This window comes from Maniola jurtina, chromosome Z (genome assembly GCF_905333055.1).
Source record: "Maniola jurtina chromosome Z, ilManJurt1.1, whole genome shotgun sequence".
Taxonomy (NCBI): Eukaryota; Metazoa; Arthropoda; class Insecta; order Lepidoptera; family Nymphalidae; genus Maniola; species Maniola jurtina.
In genome coordinates, this window is record NC_060058.1 from 4,902,359 (window position 1) to 4,909,996 (window position 7,638).

Sequence of the window (7,638 nt, forward strand, 5' to 3'; positions counted from 1 at the left end):
GCTCCTAAACTAATGAACCGATTTTAATTTAGTTTTTTTTTGTTTGAAAGGTGGCTTGATCGAGAGTGTTCTTAGCCATAATCCAAGAAAATCGGTTCAGCCGTTTGAAAGTTTTCAGCTCAGTCTGAGAATAGAGATACCAGATACTGTGTCATATACTTCGTAATCCTAACTATAATCGACTACAAATTAATTAATATCCAAGGCACTACCAGGAGTGGGAGACCCATCCTGGCTCCTTATAAATTAAATCACCCTATCCCTATTTAGAGCTGCAGTGACACTGTCCAAGTTGCCAATATGATCTGCTATTGACCTTCAATATCTTTTTTCTCGGACTTGGAAAAAAATTATTGTTTTGCGAATTAATCCTAATCCTAAGAATATTATAATTTTGGATATTTGTTACTCCTTTACGCCACAGTGACTGAACCGATTTAGGTGAAACTTGGAATGGATATAGCTTGTACCCTGAAATAAAAATGAATTAAAGTAGCCTATGTACTTTTATGCCAGAACTACAAAGAGTTCCCGCTGGATTTTTAAAAATCCTATATATCTACGCGGACAAAATCGAGGACTTCATCTAGTTTTAAATAACTTACAACATTTTTTTCCTTTGTGTGATGTTCTTCGGTGATGTTTTTTACAGAGTCTTAGCACCCATAGAGGTAGTACAAAATTCATCCATGCTTAGGATCAGTGTCCTTAGATCTGCACATTATCAAGCACTTATAACAATAATGATGACATAAAAAAAGTGGCGGGACCAAACTGGATGCTCAAAGCCAAAGACAGAGCAAAATGGAGTTCTCTGGAGGAGGCCTTGACCTGAAAAGGGTTCTTCATAAAAATATTAGTGTACCTACTAAAGTTAAGATATTTAAATTATTTACTTAAATTCATCTAGTTAGTACTCTAAGTTATATTTAATAATCTTTATTGTGAAGAAATAAAAGGCTTTTTTTATTTTTTATTTTTATTTTTATTTTATTTATAACAATAACGACATTTGAAAAAAAAACATTCAAAAAGTTTGGTGAAACTTAAAAAGATTCTCAAGGCCTTAATTAAAACTGTTAACTAAAACTAGAGCATTAGAGCGAAATTCAGTTAGCACTCATCAGAGGTTCTAGAGGCCGTTGGTGGAATACTTGTCATGTACAGAATTTCTGGGCTTTTAATTAAAGCCCGAGTAATTTAGAGAGGGCCAGGGCGTTACCACCACGCATGGCCATGTATTAGGTACAGTCTTCTGCATACTCATTTGGAAATGTTTAAACAGAGGTGCCTCGTAGGGAGGCGGGTGGTGATGGTTAGTTCTCCTCTACAGATAAATTAATAATACCGCTTGGCTATACGTAATAGCACGCATGTCCGTAAGTAGGTTCACAGGGTGTTCGGAAAGAATCATTTTATGGTTTCAATTTTCAAACATCAAATTATCGTTTGTGTGTGTTTCAGTCCAAAGCTGAAATGCCTGCACATTGCGATTGGCCTAGGCAATGCCCAGAAATGCCCAGAGCTCTTGAAGAAGTGCCTTTATCAAGACCAAAGGCGGTCATTATAAGTGGACAAGGTATTTGACAAAGCTTGGTGTTAAAGAAGGAAAGAAAGTAAATGTATAATATTTATAAAATAATATTTTATGAATTTTATAAAATCCTAACCCTCTGGTTGCAAACTGGATGCTAAAACTGCTCACATATAATTTTACGTTTTTGTGTTTCCTGGGAATACATTTTTAGAGAATAGAATTTCAAAATGAATTTCGTGTGTATTGCAAGTATGAGAGATCAGTACAATACAATATTCAAATACCTACTCAGCTCCAGTATAATATTCAAATACTCATCATCATCGTCCACTGACTGATAAACGCCCACGGCTGGACATAGATTTGTTGTAGGCACTACCACACACTACGATCTTGCGGCCTGAATCTAGCGGCTCCCTGGGACTCGTTGGATATTATAATGTCTACCTAGTGGAGAGGTCTTCCAAAGTCGCGCTTTCCGGTGCAAAGTCACCATTCGTTAAATGGCCAGTTCGCCATTCGGATCACGGTGTCTTTGGCATAACGGGTAACAAAGACCATAAAATCTTTCGTCAAAGTATATGGTCTAGTTTTTTTATATTTTCTTCGGAATAGTATGAAAAATCACTTCATGCATTGACTTTACTTTGACGAAAGGTTTTATACGTCTGTGTTACTTGTTACCTGCCGAAGCCGCCATGATCGAAACTTCATAGTCGCTAATCAGCACCTTGGGACCCCAATTTTGGAATTATGTGCCCTGCCATATTACCAGTTCAGATTCGCAATGCACTGAGCTATATCGGTTGCTCTGCTTCTCCTCCTACGGATTTCTTCAAGTAGTGGTAAAAGTTTAAAAACTTTGACAAACACTTGTAAGGTCACCCTGTATAGCTGAGATGCGAGATGTAAAATTTGAGCGGAGCACAACGTACACCTATTATGAAATTTGTGCACACATAGAGCGTCCATACACACACAGGGACAACGTACTCGGACTTGGCTACTGGGGTGGGTATAGAATCCTTGCGACGTCGACCCGGCTTAAATTCTCATATTAATATGTATCTCCTTTAAGCTTAGATTTCTGGAAGCCGATGTTCGTCGTAATTGTGTCGCCATCATAGACTTTGTTATAGATACTTTATCCTTTCAAAAAGGTTGATCAAAATGTTAATATTCCGTTCATACAGCAAGGATACATAATAAAATTCCAAAATTCCTCAGTACTTGAAGATCACTCTTCGAACATTGCGTGTTGCCAGTGATGACAATATATAGATTCAAGACATGGACCTCTTAATAAAGCTCAGAATCGCTGAGCGGGCGATGGAAAGAGTTATGCTTGAAGTTAATTATTTATCTAATGTTTAATTTATCTACGTGATCAAATCAGAAATGAAGAATTTGTTACTCCTTCACGCTAAAACTACTGGACGGATTGGGCTGAAATTTAGAATGGAGATAGATTATACTCTCCATTAGCACATAGGCTACTTTTTATCCCGGAATATCAAAGAGTTCGGGATTTTTAAAAACCTACATCCACGCGAACAAAGTCGCGGGCATCAGCTAGTAAAAAATAAAACCGACATAGCTCAACGGGTTGCGAAGCTGAAGTGGCAATGGGCAGGGCACATAGTTCAAAAAACTGATAGACGTTGGGGTCCCAATGCGCTAGAACAGCGACCTCGCACCAAAAAGATCAGCGTGACCCGGATGCCATGTCGACCTGTCGCGAACTATGGCAGAGAGAACGCTATATTAACTTCTTTGGATAGAGTAGGTATTCATAGTTTTCGTTGAAGTTTAACATTTCAGTCATTCTTATACAAAGCTCCGCCTCCACTAACGCTTAAAATAATTCTTCAGCCGCCTTCTCCCCTAATGGAGCACGTCACTATCATTTTTTTTCTTTCCCGACAGAAATAATTGCAGGCTCCCGTTTTCCTAAAAAGAAAAGCAATTTTCTCACCTTCTACGAATCCATTTAATTTATCTACTGGTAGCTATTCTGTCGATTACTAACATATCGAAGACCTATTTTTATGTTGGTTGTTTTTCTACTATTTTCAACTCACACATGTCATCAAAGTACCTACCTAGCAATTACTAGTACTAATTTCGTTAGGTAATACTATAATCTATAATACTCCTTTTTAGGGTTCTGTACCTCAAAAGGAAAAACGGAACCCTTATAGGATCACTTTGTTATCTGTTTGTCTGTCTGTCTGTCCATCCGTCCGTCGAATAAACGAATAAAACCAAATCACTCGCATAGTCAATACTAATAAACTTAATTATTATAAACTAATAATAAAATATAATATAAATAATATAATATAAACGTACCTATAATTAAAAAATATATATAAACATATTTTCTGAAATTGCATCCAAATGAAGCCAGGGCAGGTCAGATAGTTGATTACGTAATCAAAAATACGATCTGCCTGAAATATCGCAGACACTGTGGTCTACACGTGACGAAGTTTAGTTTCCTCCTGAATTTTTAAACAGCATTCTACCCTTTTCAATTACCCGTTGAAAGAGGGTTTGTTTCGCTGTCCAAGCCTGGTTGACAATCCTTTTTGGGCCGTTTAATTATTAACGGAAATTTCTTAATTTAGACGCAACTGAAAAATCTAAGTGTTGACAATGCTTTGCGCTTAATTTGACGAAAATGTAGCTATAGCTAGGTGTTGCAAGTCAATCAGTAATGCTATTCACTAGCAATAAAAGTTGCTGAAGCTAGCTGTCGCTGTAATGTCGATTTCTGCAAGTCTTAGCAACCAAAAGTTGGAGAAATTGACTTTTCTGTGAGTGTAACAGTACAATTGAGTTGACTAGCAAGTAACTTACCCCAGAGCTAAATAATTGTTCGTGGTACTTGCTACTTGGCCATAGATACCTATATGAATTTCAAAACAAAATGTTTTGTAAAAATCAAAGTATTTTGCGGCAGATTACTTTTTTAAATAATTAAAAATCATACTAATATTATAAAGGCGAATATTTGTGTGTATGTGTGTGTGTATGTTTGTTATCCCTTCACGCAAAAACTACTGGACGGATTTGGCTGAAATTTGAAATGGAGATAGATAATATCCTGGATTAGCACATAGGCTACTTTTTATCCCAAAAAATCAAAGAGTTCCCACGGGATTTCGAAAAACCTAAATCCACGCGGGCGAAGTCGTGGGCATCGGCTAGTATCAAAATAAATTAGAGGTGAAGCAAAACATAATGAGATACCTATATGATTCGAACTCTATCTTTTAATTCACTTGCTTACAGTGTATTTATTTGCTTTGTAGCCATTAGAGAAAAATTAAATGCGAATAGACCCTTTGTTGTTGAGTGCTAATAAAAGCTCACCTTTATCTATCGTAAACATATTGTTTAGTACACATCACGAGAATTATACGAGCAGTCAAGGTCTTTCAAAGAGTTGATGTATCATTAGACATCTATCTCTAATCTTTTGTCCAATTTTTGCTTTACTTTGCTTTCTAAATAGTTGGTAACTCCCTAGGTGCCAATATATTTCTATTATAGTAACTATTTTAGACTCGACTCTAGTGAGGTCTTGAACTTCATACTATAAGTAGGTATAATCCTGGAACATATTGTTTTAAAATTATGCCCTAGTTCCCAGAATTTCAAGCTGCACCTTCACCTGTCACCTGCTATTTGGTGTAATATCAGTCAAGCGCAAGTTTATAACATATATATTTAGTTAAAAAAGGGTAAAGTGCGAGTTGGACTCGCACACGAAGGGTTCCGTACCATGGTACGATTTGTACGAACAAGAAACAGCACTTTTTAATTTTCATCGCGGCTATTTTAAAATTTTTATATTTTGTTGTTAGCGCTGCAATAGATACGTTTATAAAAATTTCAACTCTCTACCTAAATTGCGGTTCACGAGATACAGCCCGCTGACAGATCGACGTACGGATGAACAGCGTAGGCTTAGTAGTAGGGTCTCGATAGTACCCTTTGGATACGGAACCTTAAAACGAATCAATGCCTTTTAATTATTTCTATTTTACTTAACCCCCGACCCAAAAAGAGGGGTGTTATAAGTTTGAAGTGTGTAGGTATCTGTATATCTGTCTGTGGCATCGTAGCTCCTAAGCTAATATACCGATTTTAATTTAGTTTTTTTTTGTTTGAAAGGTGGCTTGATCGAGAGTGTTCTTAGCTATAATCCAAGAAAACCTGTTTAGCCGTTTGAAAGTTATCAGCTCTTTTTTAGTTACCGTAACCTTCACTTGTCGGAGGTGTTATAAATTTTTAATTTACACTTGTTGATATATAACTTTCGGTGAAAAACTTTAAATAAAATACAAACAAATTAACCTGGATTGTCAGTTTACACCAACAGCTGTATACTTACTTGTCCACTAAAGCTGAATATAATTTAAACTAAATCAGATATTACTGTTTCCAAGGTAGGCTTGCTGTATGGAGAGTGTTCGAATCCATTTACTGTTCTAAATTATGCGTAAAACGTCCATTTGACGCTCACCCCTCTTCCCTCTTATCGCTTGGACAGGGAGCCTCGGGCGGGGGTGCCGGACTAGGGCAAATTGGGGGGTTTTGCAGCCCCCCAAGTGAGGGGGGTCCGAAGTCCTCACCCTTTAGCTACCCTGAAGTTCCATCTCTCACACCTATAAATTCGGCACACACACCCCAACGGGCGGGGTGGTCATGGCGTACCAATCCTTTCGCCGCGGCCGTGTCACATTCGCCAGGGCTCCGGTGACCTCCACTACAAATTAATATTCAGAAACGTTTCCGTTTCGATCGTTAATCATTGCTTTCTCCCGGTCTCCTCAGGCCTCTGCCCGTGTGCGCGACACGTCACGCCTTTACCTGATTACGGCAGCAAACATTCGGCCATTCCTACTACATACTCAAAATCGTACAACATCCATACAAATATACATATAAATGCGAAAGTGTGTCTGTCTGTCTACTAGCTTTTCACGGCCCAACAGTTTTACCGATTTTCATGAGGTACAGAGTTAGCTTACATCCCGGTGACGGACATCCCGGCTACTTTTTATCCCGGAAAATCAAAAAGTTCCCACGGGATTCTTAAAGGCCCATTCGTTGAACCGATTTATATGAAATTTGCCACATAGGTAGCTTGCGTCCCGGAAAATGATTTGGGCATTTTTTATTCCGGGAAATTAAAAAGTTCCCACTGTATTTAAAAAAACCTAAATCCATACGGACGAAGTCATGGGTATCATGTACTAAATAAATATTTTTTGATCAATTTTGATTAAACTTTCTCTAACGGCAAGTTTTATACACAAAAATAATAATTTATTATTTACATGCACAGCATTGCCTTAATAGAAACAAAAAGAATTTCTGTAAAAACTTTACCTCACGACTTTGGCTTCTTGTGAGTCATCATTTTGAAATCAACTCCAAAAGAATGTTTCAGTTACCCTAACTTCCAAGCAAAAGATATACTGGGTTAGACGGGTGTTCATATTCATGTTATATTATATACCACAAAATACACAATACAATCGTGGCGTGTTGGTAAGAGCTCGTGACTGAAAAATCGTGATTACGGGTTCGAATACTGGTGAGAGCCGCGATAGCCTAGTGGTTAAGATATAGAGATATATCTTATATATACATATATATACATATATATATACATATACATATACATATATATATAAGATAAGATATCCGCATCCTATTCGGAAGGTCGGAGGTTCCGGGTACGCACCCCTAACTTTCCGAAGCTATGTGCGCTTTAAGAATTCAAATACGAGTATCACTCGCTTTAATGATGAAGGAAAAGATCGTGAAGAAACCTGCATGCGTGAGAGTTCTCCATAATTTTCTCAAAGGTGTGTGAAGTCTGCCAATCTATACTAGATCAGCGTGCTGGACTAGTGGTCAAACCCTTCTCATACTGGAAGGAGACCCGTGATCATGATACCGAAATATTTGTTATAAATAGTTCTAAAGAATCCCCGTATCGTACCTAAAACTTAGAAATTGTACCTACTTCATAAACAACTTTTTAACTTGTGCAAATTGTTTTGTAATAACTTTGATCTCGC